This window comes from Anas platyrhynchos, chromosome Z (genome assembly GCF_047663525.1).
Source record: "Anas platyrhynchos isolate ZD024472 breed Pekin duck chromosome Z, IASCAAS_PekinDuck_T2T, whole genome shotgun sequence".
Lineage (NCBI taxonomy): Eukaryota > Metazoa > Chordata > Aves > Anseriformes > Anatidae > Anas > Anas platyrhynchos.
Window position 1 is genome coordinate 14,243,700 of NC_092621.1, and position 13,801 is coordinate 14,257,500.

A 13,801-nucleotide genomic window follows, 5' to 3' on the forward strand; every position below is an offset into this window, starting at 1 on the left:
GCTTTCAACAGCAAATGAGGTGGATGGGACTGCCCATCTGGATAAGGTAATTGTGGAAGGCATCACACAGGTAAGGACATCAGGGATATCAGGGGTACAGTAAATTATCTCAGCAAATGGATAAGCGCTGAGGAAAATGAAGTCCTTGTGAATCTGTGGTTATTTAAGAAAGCCCCAACCTGTGAATTGTCCAGATGCATACCTGTTGAATTGAAGTTAAAGAGTAAGGATGGAGCTGTAGACAAGTTTGAAACAGAAGACATTTGATAGGTCATTTAACAGAATACAATGGTTCATTTGGAAGGGACCACCAAAGACCATCTAGTCCAACTGCCTGACCTCTTCAGGGCTAAATGTTAAAGCATTTTGTATATTGCATAGCTTTGTACAAGTGCCTCTTGAACACTGATAGGAATAGGACATCAACCAATGCTCTAGAAAGCTGGTTCTAGTGCTTGACCACCCTTACATTAATTTATTATTTTTTTTTTCCTAAAGTCCAGACTGAACCTTTTCTGACACAGTTTTGTGCCGTTCATCAGTGACCACAGAGGAGATATCGGAACCTCCATCTCTATTTCCCCATCTCAGGAAGCTTTAAAGAACAGTGAGGTTGCCTCTGAGCCTCCTCCAAAACAGAAAACCCAAGTGTCCTCAGCCTCCCCTCATCCTGTCCCATGGACTTCTGAATGCTGAGCTGATGCAGCTGTTCCCTTACAATTTTGGTGACCACAAACAGAAAGCCATTGCTCCCCCAGTGTTATGGTCGTCCAGCTCAGAGGGTGGGGCAACTATAAATGTATTATTAATATTAAAACCTGAGAAAAAAAATATATATATATTAAATGCCTATATCTTTTCCACATCCCTAATTGGTAGGTGGTTAGGTGACCTTTTTCATTAAGTATCAGCCTGATATTTTCCTTAGAACTGCTCTTGCTGTTGAGACACTTTTTTTTTTTTTTTTATGAATATGTTTATATATATGTTCATATGTTTGACAGCATACTGGCCAGTATCAATATAAGCTGAGCTTTGACTTTTCTCATTTTTTTTTCCCTACAAATGTGAACTTCAGCTCTGCTAACTTTCTGAAGTCTAACCTTGCTTCCAGACTTGATATAAATTCTTTTTCTGCCCAAGTTCCAAGAGACATTCCCTGTTTCACAAACTGTTTTTTTTTTGTTTGTCTACTTACTTCTTCCCCTGTGTTCTCATATTCCTACCATCTATTCCAGAATGGAAAACTTGTACCAGACTATTGAATTTAGTAGCAAAACCCACACAGTTGACAGCAGTATCAGGATTTCACTCCTAGGTTGTTTCATTTGCTAACAATATTAACACTTTCAGGAAAAGAAGTCTTCAGGTGAACTTAGTAGAAATTCTGATAAATCTTGCCTATATTTTCTAATCCTTTTCTTCTGTTCTTCAAGGAGGTTAACAGCTCTTCTTGCATCTTTTTCAGGACTAGCTTTTCTTGACATTCAATTTTTATTTTTTAAATCCAGTCCTTACTGCAATTGTGTTGAAAGGCCACTTTCATTATTGTTGAAGAACAAAGTTCCCAACCAACTGCTATGGCTGCTTTTGAGTTTGTCTTGAATCAGTCTTACTTGGTACATTTTGCTCCTAAAAACTTGCATGTGATCTCTTCAGCAGCTTGGACTATTGTCATAAATGCAGTGTGGAAGTAACCAGGTTCTTGAACGTGCCTGAATATTTAATTTGGTTCCTCAAAGACCTAATTAGGATTCACTAAATGCAAGAATAAAACATATTCTCTGATGTTTTGGTCTGGGTTTGGGAATAGTAATACAAGTGCAAGATATAATATTCTGTCCATGTTTCCTAATATGTCCTCACAGCATCTGCTTCTAACAAAAGTAAGACTTTGTGACAAAAATTGTGCAGTACTGTAATAAACAGTGTATGGTCAATTTGTAAGCACAGTCAGTATTATTGAGTTATGTTAATTCATGTTGCTTCATCTCCAGAGAAAAACAACAACAACAACAACAACAAAGAATAACAGAAAGAAAATTATATTTGCGAGTTTCAGGGTCTTGATACAATTATAGCCTTTTAAGTGCTCAGATAGTGCTTAATATTTCAAAATTAATTTATACTTTGCTAGTATTTTGTCTAATGAATCTGCTTCTGGATGAAAAGGGTGGAGCACTTTGTGGCAAACAGCTGTAAAATATCAGAGCAATGTGTGAATGTCTGGCTGTGACTACTCAATAAAATCAAGATAATTTGTCTGACTAAATATGTATTTCAAAATAGTGAGTCCTATTATAAAATGATGGGAAATATGTTTTCAGTATTAAGACGTAATAGGCTGCAAGAATGTTATTACTATAGTATGAGTACCAAAAAGTAAGGAATCCTGATGAGAAATGCACACAATGGTAATTTTGTGGCAGGAGAGATATTTTCCATCCCATGTAAATGAACAGATCACAATGACCTGTTAAGAACCTTATTTGAAGTAGGTTTATTTTGAAGGATTCTCAGATCTCTTCACTCAGACTTTTCTGGTTGTGGCTTTTGTTAGATGTCTAAAAGGTTATATCTCTGCAGTTGGGAATCACCAGACACCACATCCTTATCAATAGGAAATGCACTTGGTACAGTAGGCAGAAAACTCTCATAGTTGCTGTCTGAAGGTGTAAAGGATAAACCCTGTCAGTGATATTTATTTTACATTATATCTGTTATTTTCTCAGATAAAGTAGTAGAGGCCAGTTTAGCAGAATTTTATAACCTGAGAGAACTAAATAAATTCTTTTAACAGACTCAGCAACAGAAATGTTTTGGGAACATTTTAGTATATTTCTTTCAAGAAGCCAACCTATTAAAGGAAACATCAATGTAAGACCACAACAAAAGAGAAGGAAATAGTTCAGTGCTTTAGATGTTGCAATATATTTTTACATTATCTACAACACTTTAATAAATAGTTTCTAGACCACAAGACACCTTGTTGACACAGAAGTTTAATTCAAGAGGGAACAGTCATTGCTTAAAGAACAGATATATTGTATGACCATATGTACCTTCTATTACATTAACTACTGGCCTATCAACCCTGTGCTAAGTTCAGTCTGTTTGCTGTGCTTTTCCTGGGAAAAGACAAGCAGTAGTGCTTGTGGTTTACGGATTCCCTTCCCTTCCCTTCCCTTCCCTTCCCTTCCCTTCCCTTCCCTTCCCTTCCCTTCCCTTCCCTTCCCTTCCCTTCCCTTCCCTTCCCTTCCCTTCCCTTCCCTTCCCTTCCCTTCCCTTCCCTTCCCTTCCCTTCCCTTCCCTTCCCTTCCCTTCCCTTCCCTTCCCTTCCCTTCCCTTCCCTTCCCTTCCCTTCCCTTCCCTTCCCTTCCCTTCCCTTTCTCCCCCTGTAAATTAAATGATGAGCAATCACCACTTCTCATTGTGAAAGTGAAGTTACTTGATTTTGCTTTGGAAGTTCTATTAAAGTGGAATCTATAACTTTCCTGGTAAGATCTTTAAATCTTTAATTACCCTGGAAATTAACAGATTGCATTTCATTTTTGAAGTCAGACTTATCTAACTTCATTTTCTTTTCTTTTTTTTTTTTTTTTTCTTATTAACAACTGTAATATTAAACATCCATTCTATTTTCTTCTCCCCAGTGTGTTTAGTCTCATCTAGAGTATGCTACTAAGTCTGAAATTTGTTCACAAAGAAAATATTGTTTAAAAACTTTTTAAGTCATACTCTTTGAACCTCATTTTACTTTCTTCCTCTCACATGCATGGATCTAACGTGTTTCTCTTCAACAGGATCTTTCCCTTTCCCTTCTGTAGCTTAGTGATTCTTGCAAGCACTAGTGTTATAGTTTTAATACCAGATAAATGTGAAGGAAAAAGGACGAGAACAACAGAAAAAGGGAGACAATACTTTATTTGGCATGGAGTCTTTCTTGCCAGTAACACTGTGGGTTATGATCCATGGTGGAAATCTGTGCAACTCATAAAAAATTGTTCTGTCCCTGAGAGAATAAAAAAGATGTTTAGATGTAGAGCTTAGGGATACGGTTTAGTGGAGGACTGTTAGTGTTAGGTCAGAGGTTGGACTTGATGATCATGAGGTCTCTTCCAACCTAGAAATTCTGTGATTTGTGTGATTCTGTGAACCTCTTACATTCTATGTGAATTTTGTCCTGGACTGTGTTGACTGCAAGCTCCTTGCTCTATCTAGAAGATCTTGATAAAAATTCAACACCAACTTTCCTGTCAAGCAGCCCACACACAGTCAGTGACCACAAAACCACATAGATCCTGTTGTAATGAATAATATGAATCTTACATTCCATTTCCCATTACTCACTCTTCTCTAGCTTCTTTACCTATCTTCTTTGTGAGGGTTAGAACAATGTGCAAAAAGCTAGCACCAGGAGGTGCTAACTTTATTTTGCAGGTAAACTGTTGTGATAAAACGTTACTATTAATTTCAGTGAATATGTATGCTATCATGAGTTGTATGTATCACAAAACAGAATGTGATGTTGGTAAATTGGATTATACAATCACCAGTAGTTGCTTCCATGCAGACTGATCATATCCTCCATGAAAAGTAATAGCAACAAGGTGACTGTTAAGTGAATTTCTTCCTCAGAGTCATCAGCACTTGTTGTGCAACATGATAGTAAGATAAATTTCCCAGATAAAGTAACGCTTTATATAGAAATATTCTTGAAAAATTTGAAAAGTTGATAAAATTGATAAAGAAGTGGGAACAGGAAAAGTCATGTTTCTTTTCCTTCCCTCCCTCATGACTTGAATGACAAATTTTTATTTCTGAACTTGTGAATGCTCCTTGTTAGCAGATCTAAGTAGTACAGTGTGATAGACAGGATGTACATAAAAGGGTTTGCTAGTGCTGTTCTCTTGTTTACTGGTACTGTGCTTTCCTCCCCCTTATGTAGAAATCCAGATAAATTTTTAGTTAAAAAAAAAGTCAATTTTTATTGATTTATCTAATTTATATTTATATTTACTATTTGTAACTATATATTTACTATATATTTATATTTACTATTTATACAATATCTAAGTTTCTTCCCAGAGGGAAGGTAAATTATATAAAAGCTGTAATACCTGAAATATCTTTGTTATAACTGATATGAAAATTTAATGATTGATTATTATGGTATTTTTTTTTCAAAATCAGATTGTAAAAGTCTATGATTTAATGCTATGAGGATTAGCAGAAATGTATTTTTAAAGATTGTTGAAGTTTTAGGGGATTGTATATAAAGGAAACCAATTAATTCCTGAATAGGAGTTCTGGCAGGCATTTCCTATCACGAGGGCAGTGATTTACTTTGCCTCCATTTTCAGTTTTATCCTTTGCTGCCTTTATTTCATTTAAAAGAAACAGACAGACTCCTGAGGCAATATTTTCAGATGCAGCTGTACAGTCCTGCCATAATACCCATTAGCCTGAATGACGCAGAACAGAAGGTAGAACAAATGGATAAATACTTTGTATTGTAAAACACAATTAATCTAGTTTCAGCCTGAAATAGGGAGATTAACCTGAAGGAAATAAAGAAATATACGTTTTTCACCTATCTAAATTGCATTTCTATTTATAAATAATAAGTGAGGTAATAATAGATCTACACATGGGCCTTTCTACAAACTATAGGACAGACCAAACAATTATGTCTGTTTAAAAAACATATGTTTTGTGAGACGAAGCTATCATTCTCATTAGGTTTTGTTTGAGCCTTTGCATTTTTTAAAGAGTGAGCAGATGGAAAGGTTTGTATTCAAACTAGTTAGCCAAGATTTCTATTCATAAAACAACATCCAAATTCCTAGTTTACAGTTAGAAAACATGGCCTGTGGTATGTGGATATAGTATGGCTTGTCTGTAAGATCCAGCTGATTACAAAAGGTGCCTAAAAACAGTCTGTAAAACTATGTCTTTCTTCACTTTTTTTTTTGTCCTCTAAGGACCATGTGATTTGTTTTCTTTCTCCCGTAATATTTTCTTTTTGGGGAATAAAAGATACAGTCCCCCATCTTGGGAGGACATCTGTCAATAATGGTAGTCGTCTTGGAGTGAAAATACTCTGCTCCTAAGGTCTGGTAAGGCTTAATTGCAGACCTTAAGATTGTTCTGATTATAGGATAGTTATAAATGCAAATCTTAAAGTTCAGACTGTAACTCAAAGGAGATAGACAGTGAATGTGCAGTAACTTGTCACTCTTTGAGATAATTTGTTTGTGTTGAACCTCCGCATTTTCAAAACAGTCTGGAATTTTAATGGAAGTAATATATCCCTTATACTGATCTGAGAATGGATAGTGGACTTTCAGGTGTTTTCCCCACATGTGACAGTCTGAAAACCAACTTTACTTGAAGTAGTTTCTTCTCTCATAAAGAGTTGGGTTGCAGCAACTGGGAGATGTCTTGACACATCTGATATCCTGGTGTCAGAACAGAGCTGCCAAACAAAGCCTTCTGACCGATACCCTGTTAATCTCATTTCCAAGGCTCCTCATACTTGTGGTCTCTGGGTGACACTGTGGTTTGCGTTTTGGCAAATAGAGTTAAAACTTTACAGGGTTCTACCTCAACATCATTACCAGTGTAGCCATTTTTCTGAGAACATGTGATTTTACTTGCAGAAACTTTGCACTCAGATTATTAATAAAAATAAGTATGTTTAACATTAGTAGTCAACTAAAAACATCCCCATTCCATGCTTATTTCTCAGTGATATTTACTTTGATGTCTATCAGCCAGCTTTCTTAAACTGCTTATTTGGCATGGTAATGATATTGCAGTGTTATTTTTAACCAGACTGTTGTGCAGTACCAAGTCAAACACCTTATCGTAAATCCTAACATGTTGCCTCTCTGTTATGCACCAAACAAACCTGTAGTCTGATTGGCAAAAGCAGTTTCGTTTGACAAGATCTATTTTCTATAACATGCTGTTAACAAGCAATAATTATATTCCCATCCTTTCATCTTTTATCTTTTGCATTCCATATTAACTCATCTCCAACTTCACCTGGATTAATCAGGTGATAAGTATTTAGGTCATTTCCCTGCTGTTGTGAATAATTGCATATTAGCTGTCAACCTGTCCTTTAGAATGTCCTTATTTTTGTAACATATATTTAAACCTAGTATTAGTGTGATATTCTTAGCTGGCTGTTTTTTCTTCTAAAGTACAAGCCCTCTTGAGTTTAGGAAAATTATCTCTGAAGATGATGCTAAACTCCTTAATAACCCAGAAGATGAACAAGACTTTATATCCTTTTGTTTATCCTAATGGTTTTTAAACACACAAAACACCAACAGCAATATAAACTGTTCTGCATAACTTCTGCCCAATGTACTGATATAACTGTGACTTTTTTTTATTGTTGTTGTCATTCTTATATTTTACCTGCTTTTTATTCTTTCATGTCAGGGGTTTTCCTTGACTTCTTAATATTACTCATAAATTTTCATTCCTCAAGATATTTTTTGTTGTTGCTGTTATACGTCATTTATTTATTTATTTATTTATCATTTATAAATAGATATAAATATTTTTATTTATATATTCTTTTATTTATATATTTAATTATATAAAGATCTATTTATATATTCTTTTTATTTATTTATATATGTGTAAATACATATATTTTTATATGTAATTTATTTATATATTCTGTGAATAGAATTTTTTTCTATATGTTATATATAGAGAGGTATATTATCTTATAATAGATAATATTATTATAAATTATAATATAATATATATTATATACAATATATAATATAATGTAATATAATATATATCTTATATATATATATTATATTACATTATATTCTATATATTATGTTATATACAATATATTATATATTACATTATATATATAATTATATATTCTAATATATAATATACAATATAATATATAATACATATTCTATATATTATAAATATAAAAGAATGTATTGTTTTATATTATATTTTTATATATTTTTATATTATAAATATAAATTTTTATATTATACTATGTATATTCTTTTAACTGCTTTTACGCTCCTGTTTTAGTTTACTATGAGTGACCAGCATATTTTCTTTCTTGATTGTAGTCCAACCATCTGCTGCTCTCAGTCATATGGTCTGAATTTCTCCCGTGTGGAGCCAGGAGTTGGACTCAATCATCCTTGTGGGTCCTTTGTAACTTGGGATATTCTATGATTCTATGATCTATTCAAATATTTTTCTAAAACCACCTTATTTCCTTTAAGAGCATGAATATTTCTACTTTTTCACTCAGTTTTATTGTTTTTCCACAGTTTGAGTCTTTGCATTTTTTAAAGAGTGAGCAGATGGAAAGGTACTGGATAGATGGAAAGATGGATAGATTTTACTATCATAAGCAGAATTAAGTTTAACAATCATGACCATGTACTAGTTAATTGTATCTCTTTCCCTTTGTCAGTGCTGTATGAACCTAGAACATGCCTTGACCTTAATTTTAGCTGTCCTATCTCTTCAATCTTATTCAAATATAAACTTAAAAGAAGTATTAGAAGTTTTCATTAAATATTTTCAGGCATTTCTTATTTTTGAAATTAACTTTTTTTTTTTAATGTGCTTTAAAATTTACATTTTCTTGTCTTTTAAATTGAACAAAGCCATTTTGTATCCTCTTCAGACTTATAAGTTTTCAAGTTGTTTGTTTGTTTGTTTGTTTGCTTTCCTTCCACAGTGGTTTCCATCTTAAAATTGAAGCTGTCAGGACAAAGCATAGCCTTAGACAACAGAGTCTTACTGACCACATTTTGATTGAAGCATAAGAATAAAGGAAAATAAGTATATAAGGTGAGATCTAGGACCTTGATTAAGTTAACTAACAAAGGTGTGTTAACTAACTAACTTAACTAACACATCACAAAGCATTTTAAAAACTTGGGGTTAAATAGAAACTGTAATTTTCCTGGAAAAAAATCTCAGCTAGAGAACAGCAGTGATTTAGTTGGTCCAGTTGATTTAGCAGTCCAATACTGATTTAGCAGTGTTCCATAACAAATGAGAGCTTAGCTGAATGAATAAATAAATTTAGATCCTCTCAGTGGCCAAATTTACTGGCAGGTTACCAGTTTAACTCTCCTGATGTTGTTTCCTTCTTTAGTGCAAGTCTTGCTAGTTGAAAAGTCCTACAGCCCATTTCTAGCAAGGGCCTCCTGAGGAACAACACAATGCAGCAAGTTTCTCCTCAGTGACTCATGTTCCTTTTCCCAGCATAGCAGTTTTCAGCATAGAGAATCTTTGAATGGAAAAGGAGAGCTGGATTATCCTTTCTGTTTTGCTATTTGATGTAGCCCTCTGGCTCTTGGTAAACTGCCAGTGGTAGATACTTGGATTTTCTTGCCTTAGCAGGTACTGGGACTTTTTCAAGCAGATGGGGAGTTCTTAAAGTCCTCCTGTCTGAGTCAGGACCACAAAGCTAGACATAAACTTGGTGGGAGCTGAATGCTCAGCAGAGAGCATTGTCTCTCCAAGATTTCAGATTTAGTCATAGAGACTTTTTATTCAGCTTCACCCAAGGCAAAAGCAAACAAGAAAAGTCTGCCTGCTGCACTTTCCCTTCCAGCATTTTCACAGCCTGTACACAACAAAACAAATCATCAGTCTTCCTTTTTTCTGGTACTGCTTAAGATACAGTTTCTAGTTAACAAATTCCTTAACAAATTCCTTAATTTCACAGCTTTGGTCAGACAAGATCATCTAAGGTACATCACCAGAAAGAAGGGTAGAGGAATGAAGCTTTTTTGAGTTATTACTTTTTTTTTTTTGTGAAGATGTTTCTAAGTAAGGCAGTCAAAAATAGTTCAGATCCATAGATGAGACCCATTTCCAAACAAATATTCCAGTTGGCAAAGGTACATCCAGCATTAATATCTGCTCCTGTGCCTGCCTTTCTGCATTCACCCCATCACCTATCTTGTAGGCAGTGCTTAGTAATAGTTTGATGCAAGCATTTGACTGTAATGCACTCCAGATCCCAAAACCAACCTGAGAAATTCTCTTCAATGCTCAGAAATAGAAATTTGTGTAGCTTAGGTGTTTGTTTGTTGTTGGTTTTTGTTGTTGTTGTTATTTGTTTTGCTTTGTTTTGTTTTGTTTTATTCTGTTTTTAAGCTAAAGGTACTCTTGAATGACGTTTAAATTTTTTTTTTTGTCTGGTTTTATTTTTTTGTCTGTTTTTTTTTTTTTTTCCTGAACTCATGCAGATGGATGAGATGGATGTTTGTCCTTAGAAACATCAGGTAACACCATTTAATGACCTGCACAAAAATCCTTCAAAATATCACTTAGAATGAACTTTGCCAACAACTGTTTCCTTTTTATTGTAGATACATGTATGGAATCATAATGAGACCTTCAGGCTTTATCAAACTGTTTTAAGTCAAACGGAGTTATTTATTTAGATAAACTAGAAAACCTCTTTATGAATTATAGATCAACATGTTTGTACCATCCTGAGTGAACTAGGAAACAGGAAAAAATTGCTGACTATCTGTGTAGTCTTGATTTCTATTAGCTTCCTTCTATCATTGTGAGCACGTCTGGGTTGTTGATATCTTATACTAGGTCAGGGACATTATTATACTAAAAAGGATTACCTTACTAAAATATATATTTATATGAAACTATAAATACTATTTTCTTGTATCAGCAATAGTATCAAGGGTCTGAAGTAGGTCTTAGTGTAAACAAGATTTCTTTAGTAAGAAGTGGTTCATGTTACATTGACTTTAAATTCACATGGCTTTAGAAGTTCTTGTGTATATTATTGAGACCTTCTCTTGCAGGTAGACCTGATCACTCCCTTTTTTTGCAACAGTATGAACAGTAGTTTTATATTTCATATACCATTAGCAGTTCCATCTCCAGTGATGTGAATTAACCTTTAGTGTGGATCTGCCACATTTGGTAAGTACTGACTTAACCACTGACCAGAAAGATCACACTTATTAAATAGCTTTGTAGTTTTACTTTTTTGTTGTTGTTGTTTGTTTTTATTTTAAATTAAAACTTACAATTCTATAATGGTGAGAAAAGCAATCAAAAGTTAATTTTCACTTATATTGTGTTCATCCTCAATACATGCATGAAAAAAATACCAATACTGTTGGTTACACCTGAAAAATTGTACTAAGTATTCACTGCTCTATGATGGTCTTGAACTCCATGACTTTATATTAACTTTCCAGCAATCCTTGATTTTTGTGCAAACAAATTAAGAAATGCAGACCTTATTTATCAGCAGTTATGTATTTTCTTCTTGCATCTGGGTATGAGGGCCCAAGACTTATTTACTTCTTTCCTCAGTTATGTAAATCATATTCTGAAGACAAGTGTTCATTACTTCATAAGTATTTTTAAATCATAAAATCATTAAGGTTGGAAAAGACTTCCAAGATCATCTGGTCTAACCATCACCCTACTGCCAATGTCACCCACTAAACTATATCCTTAAACACCAAGTCCAACCATTCCTTAAAAACTCCCAGGGACTGCACGACCTGACTGGGTGTGCAATGTCTGACTACTCTTTCTGAGAAGAAATGTCTCCTAACTTCCAACCTGAAACTCCCCTGGCACAAATTGAAATTGAGTCCCTTCCCTCTAGTCCTATCACTAGTTATCTGCGAGAAGAGGCTAGCTTCCAGCTCCCCACTTTTTTTTTTCTTTTTTTTTTTCCCCCTCTCTTTTTCTTTCAGAAATACTGATATTTAATAATAAATTTTAAAAAGTCAAAAGCATTGAAATACCAGAAATATTGAAGGTGTGGGAATGTTTGGTGAATGCTTTTTGTGCAAAAACAGAGCAGATTTTTTTTAAAAGGGCTCTGAATTAAACCCCCTCTCTGATTTTCTGTGTGTTTAATGCCAGCACTAAAGCTGAGTTTCAAGGCCATGGACAACTATGAATCAAGTGGCTGAAACATGGGCAATCCATTTGGGTCAAGCCTAAAATATTGTACAAAAATTGGATGTATAAAAATCTTTGAAAATTATAGGCTTGCTACAATTACTACATATCACAGAATCACCGAATCATCTAGGTTGGAAGAGACCTCCAGGATCACCAAGTCCAACCTCTGACCTAACACTAACAAGTCTTCCACTAAACCGTATCACTAAGATCTAAATCTAAAATCTAAACCAGGGATGGTGCCTGACCCACTTTCCTGGGCTGAAATCTAAGACAGTTTTCACAAATAACTCAATTTCATGACATCTTAAGCCCTTTAGAATTAACAAGCCTTCTCATTTTCTCACCTAATCAGCAATGAAAAACATAATTATACCGGCCTTAAAAGTAGTGGTTTAGATTTTCAAGGAACTAGATTTTTTCTGCCAAAACTAACATGAGTGCAAGTAGGAATTTCTGAGCCACAGCATCACTACTTTCAGCACAGGTATAAAGTTCTTCTTTACTAGCTCAAAAAAAAAAAAAAAATGGGAATAATAAAAGCTCAAATTTATTAGAGGTAAAAATGAAATTTTATTCCCAGAGCCTAAATTTAAACAGTTTTAGTAATAATTCTGAAACATTGAAACCACGTTTAATGTTGCATTATCACGGACACTATCTCTGGGAATTTTAACACTACATAACAAAACATCACTGGAAAGTTATGTTTCCCTTTTATTAAAAATAAAAATAAAATAAAAATAAAAATCTCTACTTATCTTTCAAGGTAAAAACTTCAGTTCATACTTCTCAGAAACTTTTATCGATATCTTAAAGGCAGTGTCTTTAATGAATAGATTCAAAAGGAGTTATTCCCTTCTGCAAATCCAACAGAAGGTCTAGAAGTATGCTTTCTACCACTTCTTCCAGAAGTCATTGAGATATATATTAACAGGATAAGACCTAAAATAAGAAAAAAGAGTGGGTAGTAAGTTTGGAGCGTTGAACTCTGCCATTCAAATTGTGAAAACACTTGTGCTAGTGTACACTTTGTATACAATGCAACACCAATTCTCACACCTCTTCTGGAATCATCTTTCACATGGAAATGTGAAGAAAAAAGTCACTTCTGGTGACTATTTTCAATATGCCTCATACATTGAAGGCAAGTTTCACAAATAAGGGATTACAGTCATGTGTACATGCTGTCTGAAATGGTCAGTTATAATCATATACTTCTTTCAGTTATGATTAAAAAGGGCTGTGGAATTTATCCACTGGAGGTACTGTACACACGTATGAATCCTTGAAATGCTCACATGTCCAGTCTGTTAAAATGATTTTGTATATTTTTTTAATAACTGATAAAAGTCCCAAGAAAACAGTCTCTCAAAAATAACCCTCAATGTTGGCAAAATATTTGTCATGATAAAGAAAACTATAATAATATATTCAGGGAAGTAGAATCATAGAATCACAGAATATCCTGAGTTGGAAGGGACCCACAAGGATCATCAAGTCCAACTCCTGGCACCACACAGGCCTACCCAAAAGTTTACACCATGTGACTAAATACACAGTTCAATCACTTCTGAAATTCAGACAGGCTTGGTGCAGTGACTACTTCACTGGGAAGCCTGTTCCAGTGTGCAATCAACCTCTCGGTGAAGAACCTCTTCCTGATATTGATTACGGAGAATAGGTCACCTGCTTCTCCACTCCCCGTTGTGAGGAAGCTGTAAACTGTGATGAGGTCCCCCCTCAGCCTCCTCTTCTCCAGGATGAACAGGCCCAGTGACCTCAGCCGCTCCTCATATGTCTTCCTCTCTAGGCCCTT

General features: G+C 34.5%; 1 long non-coding RNA gene across 1 annotated transcript in view; it reads left to right on the forward strand.

The window, feature by feature from the left end:
- Window positions 1-3,369: 3,369 nt before the first annotated feature.
- LOC140000817 (uncharacterized) overlaps window positions 3,370-13,801 on the forward strand; it is a 20,058-nt gene continuing 9,626 nt past the window's right edge. Inside the window, exons 1-4 of the long non-coding RNA XR_011806047.1 lie at window positions 3,370-3,497; window positions 8,750-8,862; window positions 10,275-10,310; window positions 10,857-10,977. This is a non-coding gene — a long non-coding RNA (uncharacterized lncRNA). The remainder of the gene's footprint in view (window positions 3,498-8,749; window positions 8,863-10,274; window positions 10,311-10,856; window positions 10,978-13,801) is intronic.